At 44.9% G+C, this 15,991-nt stretch overlaps 1 protein-coding gene across 2 annotated transcripts in view; it reads right to left on the bottom strand.

Annotated features, from left to right (window-relative positions):
* Positions 1-13,234: 13,234 nt before the first annotated feature.
* HIVEP1 (HIVEP zinc finger 1) overlaps positions 13,235-15,991 on the bottom strand; it is a 131,920-nt gene continuing 129,163 nt past the window's right edge. For both annotated transcript variants that reach the window (XM_072853280.1, XM_072853281.1), the window contains one exon: positions 13,235-13,762. The gene's annotated coding sequence lies outside the window, so the exon portion shown is untranslated. The remainder of the gene's footprint in view (positions 13,763-15,991) is intronic.

The raw sequence follows: 15,991 nt of genomic DNA, 5'->3' as shown, positions 1-15,991 counted from the left end.
GTTTTAGAAGTGTTCAAATTTATACCCCAAATGTCCATGCTCACCCAGAAATTCAATGAATTCAGGGGAAACAACTGGTCTCTGAACAGCTGTTAGTTTGGTTTTGAGTCCTTCAGAGGATCTTATTAAAATAATAAATTTCTGTAGGAACTGCTACTGCAGCACTTTTTTCTTTTTTTTTTTCAAGAGGGAAGTTATGCAAGGCTCGCTGGATGATATCAGCACATCTGGACAGCTTGGAGACTGGGGATTTTTGAGGAAAGAGGAGGCAAACAGAAAAGAAATTTGAGGTTTTCTCAGCTTGGGGCAGATAGTGGGATCCTGGAGAGAGAACTACAAACTCCGCCAGCCCCAGGAGGGCCCTGCCTGGCTCTCTGCTGTCCAAAAGGTCACTGAATTTGGCAGCCATCACAGACAGCAAATAGCTGCTGATTGCCGCAGTGGGAAGTGCAAGGCCAAGAAAATTCGTTTGTGATTCCAGCACCAAATGCTTACCCCATAGCTACGGTTTGTATTTATGCTCTTGGGGATCTGCGGAGGGAAGGTTTGTTCCCCCTCTTGCCTAAGTAAGAAGTATTGCACAACAGGCAGGTGCTGGATGCCTTGGAGCAACTTCTGCTCAGTCCTGCGGATAGGAAAGCCACGGGATGCAGCGTGCAGGTGGAGTGGAGCCTGCTGTGGGTGTTGCACCTCACAGCTACCGCTTTGCAGCTGCATCCTCTCAGTGCCTCCAGATGCAAGCCAGGGCAGCAGCTACTTGCTTTTTAGTTTAGACTCTTGTAGCACATATAACTACAACATCCCCATCAGGTTCACGAGCCTCTGGGACCTGAGTGATGGTGCATGCATTGCCCCATTTGGCTCTCTGGTAAAAGCAGATCTGCTCCTTCAAGCAAAGGTTCCTGAAAGGGCTGCGAAGGAAGAAAAAAACAAATTGCTTTGCTTTAAGCTTCTGCACACATCTTCATGATATAACTGTTTTTCAATAGACCCACCTCTTAAAAACATAATTAGAGGTCACATATTAATGGACAATCCATGTCTTCAAATGTAATTAAAAGCACTGATACAAAACTGCTTCTGTCCAGAAAGTTCCTGCGCTTGGCTAACTTTCAGGGGCTGGTCATTACTCTCAGCCATAGAGTTGCTTAAATCATGTTGATTCATAAGCCTCTGCAAGAGAAAAATCAATGCTGAAGTGCTTTGCTTGTGTAACAACGTACATTAGTGAGCCTGGAGTGCCTCTTCAATGAGATAATACCAACCAGTTAAAATACGTAGAGAGCGCCTCCTGAATTCATTATGAATCGATTTTCATCCTTTTAATATTCTTGCTTACAAAGAAATTCCTATATAACACACGGGCCTTTTTCTCTGCCAGTTCACCTCCTTCTTGGTCTTTGGGCTTGTTCCTTGGTGCTCTCCCAGTGCAAGCTGGTGGAGGGAATTACAGCAGGAACAGCCCGTTGATCAGCTCTGCATAAACTGAGTTGTATAAACTCAACATTAAGGTATCCACAATTAGAGAGAAGAAGAAAGCAGAAGGAAATGGCTAATATCCCTTGCAATTATGAAAATAAGAATCTGTTAGCAGTACCAGCAATGTGACAACAATCTGCCCCTTCTTTATCTGGTGGCTTCAGCTGGCCTGGCCTGGGCAAACAGGAGGTGGCTTCTCTCCTGCCTGTAGGCATGCCTGTTACGCTTCCTGTGTGGTTTTCCAGATGGCTTTCTGGGGATAAAGTAAGTTGACAGGAGTCGGTAAAACAAATAATTTCACTCACTACTTTGTGAAAGATAAGGAGTTTAGGAGTGAATGATGGTGAGTCATGGTCTCTCTTTAAAGGGTTAACCGCATAACTTGGGCCATGCCTGTTAGTTAGGTCTTCTCAGTCTGTACTATCTCCTGAAAAGACTTTTAGCAGAGGCACAACTATTTTTTTGCCAGCATAACTTATCTCAGCAGAATAACCTGTGTCTGTAGGCTGTAGCCCACGTTCTACAACCGTGTCTACTTGAGGTAATTTTTCTAGCGTAGCTGCGCCACTCAGCAGCCATATCTCCTTGCAAACTTTGTCCTTCACAACTCCATCAGGAAAAATATATGACATAGGCTTTATCTCCTGTTCTGCTTTTCATAACTGTACTCTGCCTCAGTCCGACTTCCTACTAACCAGGGCTTAGGAAGCTTATTCTGTGCAATTTTTTTGACAAATCAAGTGTGTGCTGAAAATTAGTACCTGATGTACATATGGCTTGCGTGTGTACTATGGGACTGGGTCTTAGTTTGCTTATTTATAGATGATTAAATACAAAAATAGACTAAAACATTTGTATGCAACAAAATATATTTTGGATGGGACTGATAAGCATCTTTTCATGTGTTACTTTAATAGCAGTAAATATCTAGGGATTGCAAAAACCAAGGGCCCCAGTGGAAAATGTTTCAACAACAGATGATGAATCCTGCTAAAACAGTTTTTATGCTTAAAATCATAATTAAAATTATTTTAGGCAAAACTGTTAATATACTGGCAAAGCCACTATCCTTCTCTGAGACTGCCAGATGTTTTATTGTCACTTGAACAGCAACGTAGTGCGAAGACTGTATCTGTTATTTTGATAAGTAATTTGTTGTATTTTCTTCTATTCTCCCATCTCCCTCTTTACGTCCAGCCATATCCTCCCTCTCCTTGACCTGGGCTATCAGCTTGTAGCTTTACATTCAGACCATGGCTGCACAGGAACCCCCCGCCCTGAGTGGTGTTGCTGAGAGTCCTACCAAAGGCTCTGCTTCTCCTTAGGAGGCGAACCGCTGCAGAGGCATGCATCCATCCATGTGCTTTAATAAGCAATGATGTTAGATGATAAGGTTTCCAGCTGGAGGGGGAGGAATGCTGCTTTTCCCACCAGAAAATGCCTACCCATCCAGGGGCTAAGTTGTATCTAAGCTCCATTTCTGCTGATATTTTCTAACATACTAGTGCTCTCCCAGGATGCAGGTGGAGGAAGCATCTTGAGGCTTGGGGCTCTCCTACACTCACAGGCAATTCTTGGAAAAGTCACAAAACCTTGGAAATTATACATGTGCTCCTCAAAACACGAGGTTTGATCCGCCATCAGTTATTTGCACAGCAAACTATGTTCTTCTCTGCAGTTACCAATACGTGAAAGTTGTTACTCGTGCAGACCTCTCCTTTTCTCAGTCAATTTAATGCAGCAGAAGTGATGATAACTTATGCAAGCAGTCTTCCTGGTACATGGGATTTTTTCTAAATAAGATATAGAGATGCATCATTTTGGGCCTCTGTTCTTTGGAAACTGCTCATGTACTCCATTCTTAATGAGCAGGCTAGGGAGTTTTTCCCCACCTCTATCTTAATATAAAGAAAGTGTTTAAGACAGCCCTTTCCTTTCCAGTGATCCATAAAGCACTGTATTTGCAAATTCATGCCCACGTCAGATTATTTTTATCATTACAATTGGTCTCCCCATGGAATTTGTTAACATGTTGCTGGCTATTTTCATCCTTCACATGAAAATGAATCTACTGGGTATCACAGAGCTCAGTTATTATGAGGTTTTTTGATGAAAGACTTAAATTGCATCTGAAAAATACGAATTACAGGGCCTAATGTTCCCCCAGAGATTTTAATTTAATACACAAAAGGAGCTGCGCACTCCCTACTGAGGTCATTACACGAAAATATTTTTTCTAGCGAACAGAGTAATTGGGACCACTGGAGCTTGTTTCCCCCCCCCCCCTAAGAAAAAGGATGGGTCAATTTTGGCTGCCTGAGAAGGTTTATAAGTTTTGTGGGTGATGATGCCTAAGATGAATTTTGTTGTTTCTATACAGAACAAAGAACTCGTGAGAGCCCCTGTTCGTGCCTCAGGCATTGCTCGGGGTAGTGGCCTCTCCTTTCGCCATTACAACACGGGACTCGAGGAAACCGCTGAGGTTCAGGTCCCCATAAACTCGAGTACCCAAACCACGGTGCTAGCTTCCCCTCCCTGCACCACACAACCCCTTCGGAAGGCAAAAAACCCCTCAGAAAATGTAGTGGGTCAGTGAGAAAGAGGGTGCTGTCCCAGGAGGTTGCCCATGTCATAGGTCCCTGAAGGGGTTCATGGCCAAGGTAGTTAGTTGGCTGCCATCAGACAAAATCATGGAGCCAATCCCACCCATCTGCTTTTCCCTGGTGACTGCTCTGCAGAGAGCTGAACTTGAGGGCCCAGCAGTCTAAGGCAGATCCAGCAAAGTCCCCATATACTCATTTAGCTCCAGGATAAACAAACATGTGCTGAGGTCACCCCCAAGTTATGGCAGCGCGGGAGTCAGAGGGATGTTGGCAGGTCAGGCTGCGGGGTCAGGGAAGATGATCCCACCGCAGTCCCTGCTACAGTCCTATTAACCTCAGCGACTCAGCTCCTATGTGTGGTTAAAATTTAAACACTTGCATAAGTGGTTTGCTGAACCGGTGCCAGGAAGATCAGTGTCTTGCAGGACTGAGCCCATTAATTCTCGCTCTCTGAGAAGCAGGGGGGGAACAGACGAGCCAGAAAACTAAACAGCTTTGGACTGTTTGATCCAATGAGAAGGGCAAATTCCAAAGTCGAGAAACCTTCACGTGCTTTGTAAGAAAAAAAAAGACAAGACAAAGGGAGTTCAGGGTTTCCATGCTGCAACCGTGCTTCGGGCTGTGATAACCATAACTTTGCATGGATGCAGGATATTTTTGCACAGCAGAGCGAGCCAAGACATTATTCATCGTGCCGGTTTGTAGGCACAGATTATGTGTATCACTAGTGTGAAATTCAGCCTCTTATTTCTAACTTGAGAAAAACTTTCCAAATACTCTTTTTTTTCTCAATCTCCTATTGCAGAACAAAGCACTCGGGAGAACGGACAGCTAGGAGGCGCGCTCGTTCCCTGAGTGCCACTAAACTTCTGTAACAGAAACAGATGATAACAAAAGTATACTAAAAACAAGAATAAGAATATGCCTCAAACAAAAGCAATATACTTCCAAAAGAAGGCTCTCAACCACACAGGTTTCTCCCAGTGGGGAGAGGCTGCGAGAACAAACAGACGACACTTGTTAGTCACGTCACTTAACTGCGTGCCTGGAAAGCACTCGGGTCTGATGGTGATGGTGACGACACCGTAAGACCCTGTGCAGGACATAAATGCTGCGCTGCAATAAAGCTTTTCACAATGGCAGAGATGGAACCATTATTTTTCCCCAAGGTTTTAGGCACTGAATTATTTCAGGAGACATTTAATTATTTTGTTTTATTTCTGCTCAATCTGTATAGGAAAGCTTAGTAAAAGGACTGTTCATTTTGACAAGGTTCCTCAGGGAAACCTCGAGACAAAATAGCAGTAATTTCTTCCCCATATAACTCACCAAGAAAAATAGCAGAGGAAATAAAAGGGTAATAACAGAAAGGGGAAGATTATCTTTTAAAAGCAATTGCTTGATACCAATACACAGTGAATGTATTTAATGTCATAAACATAGGTTTACTTAGGGAAGACAGGAGGAAATGTCAGGAGCAAAGAGACTCTTACAGCTAAAATGAAATTAAGACTGGCAAGTGTAAGAAGAGAGGGGAGGGAGAGGGGAAGAGAATCCCATTAGGGATGGTCTCACGGTCCTGACAAAGACTTAATAGTTGGATCCCAGCCGTATGTTTCTTGCAGACATTGGGCTGCCAAAGCACTTGCTAATCTGGGGGCCTGACTGGCTTTCTTCCTCCCTAGAGGGAGACAGTTGAGGCAGAGACCTGTCCATATAAATACACGTATGTCTCTGGTGTGACCTTGCTTACAGAGAGGAGACATAAAGTCCTGCTTCCCTGAACACACAAGGGCTTTATTTCCTTCACTCTGAAATGTCCAGGCTTGCTGACCCCCGAGCTCTTGACCCAAGCGGTCCCACCTTTCTTCCCATCCTCTGGCCACACTCCTAGCTCTGATGACACCTTCCTTCTTCCAGGCACAAGGACGCCAGCATTTCAGGCCTCTGTCTGCCACCGGTGGTCCCCTCCCGGCAGGCCTGTCCCCATGCCCCAGCTGATACCTTTGTATTGCTGCCTGGGGGACTCGACTGGGGCTCCTGCCAAGCCTGGGCAATGCTTCACCTTCCACTGGTGAAGAGGAAACCCCATCCAGCAGTTATTAGTGTCTTTTCTCACAATAGATCTTCCCTTATGCCTCCAGCATCAAGGTATAATCTACATTTTTAAACTGGTTAAGAGACCACAGTGCTCACGACTACAAAACAGGGCTCAATGGTATTTTCTCATCTGCACTTGTTTCGATCCTTCTGGGCCCTGAAACTTCAAAGACTCACTCATGTTGCTGAATTTTAGTCTTAGCAGCAATGAGTTGTCCCTTTGACTTGATATACACCTGATTTTATGGTTTGTGATTGACTTGGTGACCGTCCCCCCCAGTCTCTCAGTGGCACTACTTGTAGTGTGTCAAGCACATAAATCATGGCAGGTTCCAGGCTTGGACTTTAGGATAGAAACTCTCCCCTAGAAAAATGCATTGAAAATACTCAGTTGGGTCCAGCTCTCAGCTGAGGATACTGGTGACAGATTGAGTGCCTTGAGAGCAGTAATGGCTCGGTGTCCAACACATACACCTTCAGGTGACACGTCCTTCCCCCCCAGCCAGGCAACCAGCCAGACACCAGGATCTTAAAAGTAAACTCCAGTCCCATAAATTCATATGCTCATAAATTTTACAGCCACAGGGAGCATTAGGACTCTCTACTCTATCTTTTAATACAGGCCAAAGAGTCTCATTCAACAGATTCTCATTCATCAGGCTCAGAAGTTCTGATTGAGCCATGAAGGAAGTTATCCAAATATTGACATAAGACTGAAAGGAATGGGGAACATCCCATATTAAACTGTTCTCATATTGGCTATGTATCCTCATTTGCCTTCTATCTTTGTAACAAAGCACATGTCTCATTTAAGCTTCCAGATTTTGCTTTTTGTTTCTTCTTTGTTCTTTGCCAGATTGAATAGCCCTCCCCCCCCCCACCCCAAATCCCTCATTTGGACTTTTCCTATAATAGCTTGGTTTTCCAAACTACCAACAGCTATACTTTTCTCTACTCTTCTTTGGGCAGACTACTATTTTGTTGCAAAAAGCTTATTTATTTTATATTTCCTACTACTTTGTTTTACTGTGAGAAGCCCCAGCGAGCTAAAAGAGATCCTCTCAAAGGAGAGCCAGCAGCTATTTAGACTGTATGGGAATTTTTGTGATGGTTGTTCCTATAGATGAGCCTGGCACAACAGATACGCATGTAGATGCTTAGCTTGAACACTGATCTTCAGCTGAGGCTCTAGTGCTTGGCCCACCTGCACTGGTTGCAGCCATGCTCCTGCCTGGCCATGGACCATTTCGACCCTGACCCCAACTGATGGGCTGATGTCTTGGTTTGAACTTGGACCTGTCTGGCTGCTGTGGACTTGCCCAGAGATCTGGACTCTGGGATGCCTTCCTGGGATGCCTGCCCTGTTCTCCGTGCTCAGGGCTGTGGGACTCCACCTCTTGTCCAGCCACGAAGCCCCGACTCCACTGGCCCTGATGTCACGCTCACCTTGCTGTCCCTTGCTGCTCCACGGCACAGTTGAAAGAAAAATCTATAGAGCAGGAGGCATTTGGTTTTATGCAGAGTGTACGTGTGGAGCGACAGAGAGAAACTGTAAGTGCATTATGGGCGCAGTGCTGAGGCACTGCCGCTGCTAAAAAAACCAAAGAAAAACCAAAAAAAGCAATTAACTCTCTGATCCCTAATTTTTAAACATGGAATAAATCTTTCTGCTTTGTTTATACTAATCCCAATCCTCCGTGCAGAATGGTACATGTGCTATGTTATTCGCTGTCTGAAGACAACAAAAAATGAACTTCAGTGCTGTTGGCCAGGAGCAATGAGGATTTGAACACAAAGGCAGAGTTTTTCCCTGGCATCTTCTTTCACCTTTATGGAGAAATCTATTTTAGAGTGTGACGGGATACATAAACCTTGATTAAAAATGCCTTTTAGTCAACATTTATAGTCCAAAGAGGAAGAGAAAGAAGGTGGCAATGAAACTGTTACAGCAATAGATGCCAGATTTCTCTTGGGTTGGTTATAGCTCATCCTGTGTGTTCTTGACATTCTGACAGATCTGTTCAAAAGAGTAGCAGCACCCCAAAAATCAAGGCCAGGATTTTGCTATTGTAACTGCTGCCTTTGAAGAAGAAGAATACAGAGCTGGAATTACTTAGAGCAAATGCTGATCCCGGAGTTGCACTGTACTGACTGGACTACAGGAGCTCTGTTTGGGCATTCAGGCCTGAGGTCATCTCTCTTTGATATTAATTCTCTGCATAGGATTGCTCTCTCTGATATTTTACAAGGCAGAACTCTTTGGGAAGGAGAAAGAGAAAGCAATTATGAGAGAGGCATATACTATATCGAAAGGAACAGAAGAAAAGCCTGGGGCATGATGGCCTTTACAACAGGCAGCTGCAGGATCCTACACATAGGCAATAGCAGTAGGAAGCTCCCCTCCTTGTGATGCAGCAGATGTGGCTAGCAAAGACTTCGAGGAAGACTCAGCAACCTGGTAGGTATCAACCAGCCTTGGGGATGGTCTTTTACAACTGTTCTGACCATCTTCCTCAGGCTCACACTGGGTCAAGTACGCACAAATTTCTGCTGGGCAGAAGAGATATGAGCAGGAGGAAACAGAGAAACCAAGCAGAGCTTGCCTTCCCCCCTGCCCTTGTACAAACACTGCATGAGAGAGACCCATTTCAGAAGGATAGGAAAAGGGATAGTGATAGGAAATGGGAACAAGGAGGTAGGAAACAGCACTCTGTTAGCAGGAGCAATGCTCCGTGAGCTCTGGCTGAGCAGACGAAAGGCAGCAGAGGGTCCTCAGCTAACTAAATTCGAATCAGCCAACCGCCAGCTCCCAAAGCAGCTGCAATCCTAGACCTGCCTGTCATCGCTTTGCCCAAAATCTTCCCCCAGGCACGGACAACTTAGTTCTCCATGAACCCAGACTGAACTGGATTGGTAGCTGCACTTCTAGAGCTCAAATCAGTAGAATAAGAATTAGAGATCTGACTTGATGTTAATAACAAATAGATCTTAAACGTGAAACTGAGCAAGCAGCTAAAGTCATGCTGAGCACAAGAAGGACTCTTGCTACGTGTTGTGGAAAAAATCTACTCGTCTGTGTGAGCCTTTGTCCTGCCCCTTCCTCTGAGAGAGTGCTGTGCTAACGAAAGGTTACGCCATCCAGAGCAGGCTGCTCTCCTGCTCCCCTCTCTCCCTCCCATACTCTGCCTCTGCTTAACAGCTCATCTCACAACCCACACAGTTCCTGGCCTCTAAGCCCAGTTTATATCTGATTTCCAGCCTATAAGTGTTTGCACGCTGATGGGCATCTGCTTCAGGCTTCTTGCCCTTCCCAGGCCCCCAGCCCATCAGCACTGGGGCAACTCCTCATCCCACTGTTCACACCTCCTACGGGTAACTGCAAACTCCTCTCGGAGACCAGGTGACAAGCGTGTCCTCCTTCCCCTCCTCTTTATCTACCCTTGCTTCTTTCCTGACATAACTAACTCCACGTGGTGCTTCTCAAACTGGAAATCTGGTCTCTTCGGGGTCTGAGATTATCGTTAAAATGACTGGAGGAGACGAAGGCTGTACAGACTCCTTTTGGCTTGCATAAAACGAAAGGACAGCTTTCTCCTTTTCCTCCTGCTGATTTTTAAAATAGAGCTATCAGTTTTCCGTATAGTCATCCTGCCTGACTTAATGAGCCATTCTCTTCAAAGACTTCACATTAACATGTTTATATATTTGTTTGCCTGGCTGGGTTCTTTAATAAGCGTGCCTTTGGTTCAGGTGCTCCCCGCAGACCACACTCTGCCAGGCTGCAGAAAGCCCTCCATTCGTTGCAGCTGCGTCCCCAAATTATGCTCTTCGACTGATTGCTTTTGGGGCAATTGCTCAACTGTAATAAGCAGGAACTTAGATAAATTGGGCATTTTTCTACAGAACCCATTAACACCGTGCCTCGGAGAGGCTGGAATTGGTCTCATTCTTAGCAGTTTTGTTTCTGTGGTATTAGCTGAAGATCCCAGCAGGAGGATTATTTAAGTGCAGAGGCTAGACTAAGATACGCTGCTAACCTAGGATGTGGCTAGGAAGGCCAACGTTAGAGATGGAGGGGGCCCTGATAGGCCTGGGGAGTAGCCTTAAAACAAGGGGTGGACAGTAAGCTGATTTCTTTTTACAGGTTTCATTTTAAACAAGGGCTCCTGGCAAGCCGACCCCATCCTTGCCAGAAAAGGGATGTCTGATCTGGTTTCTTGACTCTTCAATGAAGCCCGTTTCCAACGTCAGGCTCATTTCTGTGACTGCTGCTAGAAGATCCGCACCTGCAGGGCTTTTCTTCTCTCTTGTGCCCCTGTGCTGGGTAAACTTGAGTTTCGACTGAGGTAGCAGCTGCAAGTACACAGGCAGGGAAAGTAAGCCTATTTACTGTACCTACGTTGTTGAAAGTTTCCTGTGAAATCTATTAGCACATAAATGTTGTGTGACAAATCTTTAGGTTCCAGGTTTTGTAAATGCTCTCAAGGAAAAAAAAAATCACTTGTCAAACTCTTTCTGTGTCGTTTGGGGACAATTATAGTATCACCAGATTAATTACAGTGTTTCGACAATGCTCTCCTCTGATTCTACTATTAAAACACAGCAGAAATCAGAGTCTGTTTTGACCTTTATTCAGAGCCTCCTGTTAAAGTGACTTTCACAACAGAACCCAATTTGTCACATTTTATTTGTACTTTAATTTTATTATTAACAGATTAATGAAGCTGGTAATGGGTTTCCCAATGCTCCCTTTGGAAACGTGAACTGTGTCCCTTCCTTACATCAATCTGCTGTCAGCAGATGAAGTGCCTTTGCAAAATGCTATTAACTGTTACCAGAAGCAATTAGTCAAAATAGCAAGTCAGCTTCAAAAGGAGAGACTCCAGATTCCCTCAGTGTGTTAGGAGAAGCGCATTAGTGGGATTTAGTCTTGCCAGCAGACACGAGCTTCAGGCCCTGCAGTAGGTGCCTGAGTTAATGACATGTAGAAATGCAAATGTATCAGACTTTAATTTGCTTGAAGGAGCAATGCCAGGTTAAGAAAAAAAAAAAAAAATCACTTTCCAGTGTCATTAACAGCAATCCCCATTGTGCCAGAAATACCCATGCTCTGTTGTAAGATACTTTCTGGGCTCCAGCCTTAAAAATCTGTGAGTGAAATCCTGGCCCTCCTGAAGGCAGCAGGAGACTGCTCCTGACAACACTGAGGACAGGCTTTGTCTTCATTTTCTGGCCCAAACAATTATTTTTAAAGTATTCTCCTTCATCCTCCAAAGCCTCAAAGTCCAACCCTTTCCCAGACGGCTCCCTTTTTTATGCCAGTGCCAGAAACTCACAAGACAATTCCTAGAGGGACATGGGCAAACCTAGCTCGAACTCAATTCCCCCCCGTTTGGCACCATCATTACGCAGATAGCTTTATTGTCTGGTCAGTACTCCAGCGTGGGGCTGACAAAATTGCATTATCGTACATACACAAAACACAAAATGTGCTCAATAAATGGTCCCTAACAGGATGAAGTAGGGGTCTGAACTCTTTCGAGGCACTAGCTAGCACCTGGTTAAAGAGCCAGCAGTCCTCAGCTCCCTCAACACTGCCCTGGACGACTGACAGGGAGGAACATGGAGGAGGCGAAGCATCAGGTGTAATATCCTACGTGCCTGGCGACGATTCAAGCATGTGCTCTGGCATGCCTGGCTGGCACCTACAGACTGCTTTCCAGATTGGACTGACCAACAGTTGCCCTCTCCTCTTTCTCTCAGATGTTGGAAAACGATGTTATCAGTCATTATTTCCAATGCGCTGCTAATTACATCTGTATTGCATACATGGGTCCAGTTAAAGGGGGAAGGTCACGAAAACAACAGAAATACCATGGATTATGACAAACAAAAAGATTATCCGTTTGTCCTCAGGACTGGACAATGAAGTTTCTGTCTCTAGGCAGAAGACAAATCTTTCTCATGTTATTTGGCCCTTGCTCCTTCAAACCCAGTCCTACCTCCCTTGGATGGTTGTGGTGGCCCTGACGGCTGACCCAGCCGGGGAAGCTGCAGCGAGGGGCAAACTCTGGGCTCAGTTCACATGCCTCTCACAACCGTGCCGCGTGCTGATACTCCCACATTGGGGTTTTTTGGAGGCAGAGAACAACTCGGCATCAGACCTTGCTGACATTTTTCCCCAAAGAAAACATAAACAGCTGAACCCCACCCAGGGACTTGGACAAACTATAGCCTGGATAACAAAACCACCCTTAATTCTGCCAAAACCTCATTGATTAAGAATATGCAGATCTAATGATTTTGCTGAGTATTTGCAGAGCGTATTTCTGCTGGGTATTCTTTCCTCCATTGCCTTCAAGTGAGTGTTCACAGTGTGTAAGGTTAAAAGTGTTTCTTTTCCCCTCCAAGTGCAGAAGGCTAATAGAAGAGTTAGCAGTCTAGGACTAAAAGCCTGATACAGTCCACTCTACGATGTAAGAGCAGCACATTTTATCTTCCTTTGATATGAGCTTAATGACAGAAAAAGGACAGTCCTTTGGTCCTTCATTCAGCTATTTCCACTGACTGGAGAAACAACTTCTTGAAAAAACACAATATGTTGTTCAAACACTCCCATAAAAATGGTCTCTTTGACTATCCACACACATTGTCCATTGTCTTAAATCAAACACGGCTCTAATTCTTAAACATAAGGATTAAAAGGCATCCATTAAAAGGAGAGTTTAAAATTCTATTTTAAAAAAAGGTTCGGAATCTTAAAAGACTAATTATTTGTGCCATCTTCAAGATCAAACGCTGCTGAAATAAAGACTTTAACTGCTTTATCAGATAAAACCTGTGTTCAAAGATTGCAAGGGGAGAAGAGACTATTAAGATAATCTAGTTTGACCTCATGACCTTAGGTTTTGGCATTTCACTGGTACAGAATCTTTTCAGTTGTTCATATAGCTAAATGCAAAATCGAATAAAACCATCAAGAACACAACAGACTGCATATACTTGAAAAAACAGACCATGTGTTTTCACATTCCTTTAATTTGTGTGTTTGTAGGCAAGGCTCAATACTTAAATGGATAGTACCAAGTCCTCTGCTGATGCAGTTAGTGCAGCTCTTGCTGAAGCTTACGGATGTCATTTTCCATCAGATGAGGATTTAGCCTGAAGAGTTTCCAATGGCAAGGGAGAGCTAAGGAAGTACAAAAGTGCAAATACTTAGAAAGGGTAATTTGTAGAAGACTCTGAGTAAACTAAATTTCCAAAGTCTCTCTCCTTTTTTCTTCTTTTTGCCTTCCTACTGTTTCTTTTCTAACAAGTGGTAAGGATTGTGTTCACCATGCCAATTTTCAGCAGGAGAGGAGGCAGAAGCTGGGATGCATTTCTTTGTGTGTGTCTTTTCTAATCTGTTTGAGCTGTCTGATGTCTTCATATCTAATACATTCTGGATCTTTGATCTGAGTTGGAGGATGTCTCAAGGAGGAATGATGATTCACAGGAAAACAGGATATCCACAGGGGAGCCAGCTACCCAGTCCACCAGAATTAATCAGCATTAGGTGTGTGAGCTCTTGCTCTGAAACACTGCAAATAAGAAAGAGTCACGGATTATTATAGGTATGGGAATAAACAAAGAAAGAAACACAATTTAAATCTCTAAGTGTCAAAAATGGTTTCTGAACCACCCACTTTATTTGTTGGTGGAGCAAAACTGTCTGGTGTCCAGATGAAAACATGACTTCTGTTTTGCAAAGAGGCACTGTTTCAACATTGGCTTCTGTTCTGGCTCCTAGACTGTTTTTGCAAACCGGGGACACACCTAACGCTGGGTAACAGGGCTGAAGTACAGGACGCTGCCTTCCTGCGCCCGAACAACCTAACAGCCTGGTTACAGCGCGGTGCTCTCCCTGCCTTGCTCCGTCTTGCAGCCTGGTTTCTCTCTCTCTTTCTTGTGTTATGGCCTCGTTTCTGCCAGCGAGTGCCTGCAGCTGGCCTTGGCTAGAGCACGGGACCTTGGAGCAGCCTCCTGGGAAACAGGCGTAACTAAAGAAGGTGCCCGCTTACTGGGGGAGCTGAGGGGTATCACCTCCCTTGCTACACAGTCCCTGGCCGATGAGGAGAGCTGGTGCAGCACTAGTGTGCTTCAGCCTCCCACGAGAGGATGGTGACTGCATCCTTCCTTGCACCCCTCGGGCTGAGTGGCAGAGGCTGCCACGGCTGCGGCATTGGTGGCCGAGTGTGTAAGAAGTGGACATCACCATCTCCTTTTCCTCACACTCGCATTTTCAGAACGAAGCCCTTGTGCTTGCATTGTATAAAGGATACGATCTCTCTGCACACAGTGTGCCTGAGGCATGGAGAGCCTCACAGAAGCAAACTACGTTGTTGCTAGATCCTGTGGAGGAGAGCCGGGTGCCAGAAGGGCAGCAGCTCAGGCTGGGGAGCTTTTGAGTATTAGCAGGAACTGAGCTGTAGCAATTTTCTGTTCAAACAGGGAATTTTGGCTTCATGTCAAAATTCCTTCTGATTTGTCAAAAACGTCTGTCAAAAGGTGCCTTTTAATCCTTCATTTTGACTTGCTATGCCTTGGTCATAAGGGATGGGAAGGGGGACGTCTCAAGATGGTGGCTTTCCGCTTAGCCGCTTCAGGTCTGGGTAGGTCCTGTCAATGGTGCCCAACTCCTTTTTCAAAATCTGCACCTGCACGAGGCCCGGCGCTGAGCAAAATCCCTGCTGGCGCGCCGTGGCCCTGTGCTCCTGGGACGTGCGTGGATGTTCGTGGTGATGCTCCCTCCATGCTGGTTCCCCGCTGCACGCACACATCCAACAATCACTCCTGCCTCGCACAGGCGTCCCAGGGAAAGCCCCTCATGAAAGCAGGGCCGCTGCTGCTGCGACAGGGACAAGCCCTGTGCGAACGAGAGGGCTGCAAGCTCACTTCCATGGCTGCTTCTGGAGCAGTGAGCTGATGGGGTGGGGAATGACTCTTAGCGGTCAATGATTTATTAGAGAGCTGCTGTATATGAGATGCAACTGTCACCTACGTCAAGTGTTTTGTTTCTCAGAAGGAGGAATGCAACTGTAAGATATTTAGGTACCAACACCAAAGCACCTTAGACCTGAATGACCTGCAAATGGAACTTCTGAAGCCCAAAGGGATGTTGTAACCACGTTAGCTTAACAAAAAGAGGAAATGCTAAGGGTATTTGACTTTACAAACAGCCTTCAGTTGGCCTGTTTCCAGCATAAATGCCTCATGCATGGTAATGGATTTCAAATACACTAAAGAGTACAGCCTCAAAACCAAACAGGCCTTAACATTTGACCTTATTGGGGAAAACAAGCCTACTATTACCAAAGAAAACTAAGCATGCCTAGCTAATTGACTCATCTTAGGACAAGTTTTCTTTCCATGACTGAACCTCAGGAATGTAAAGCCTTGCCATCTTTCAGCCAGCATGGTTTCCTTAGATCTCACATGGAATATCTGAAAATCACCAGCCACCTTCTAACATTTTTCGTAGTCTGGCCAGTATAGAGAGGAGAAGTGGAGGGACAAACATAACACGAGCAACACCTTTGCCATAAGGTTTGGGGTTTTTTTTTTTGATTCAGCATTTCTGGAACAAAGCATGAACATCAAATCAATTAATTACATGCTGTTACATCCTTGTTGCTGTTTGCTCATCCACCCATGGACATACCACAGAAAATTACCTAATAATCAATTTGAAGTATTTTAAAGTAGCTTGTTTTTATCCTAAGCCAGCAATAGTTAGCAATCCAGTGTCTATACCTAAGACAGTGGTCTCA

This window comes from Ciconia boyciana, chromosome 2 (genome assembly GCF_034638445.1).
Source record: "Ciconia boyciana chromosome 2, ASM3463844v1, whole genome shotgun sequence".
NCBI classification, from domain to species: domain Eukaryota; kingdom Metazoa; phylum Chordata; class Aves; order Ciconiiformes; family Ciconiidae; genus Ciconia; species Ciconia boyciana.
This window is presented reverse-complemented; position numbering and strand designations above follow the sequence as displayed.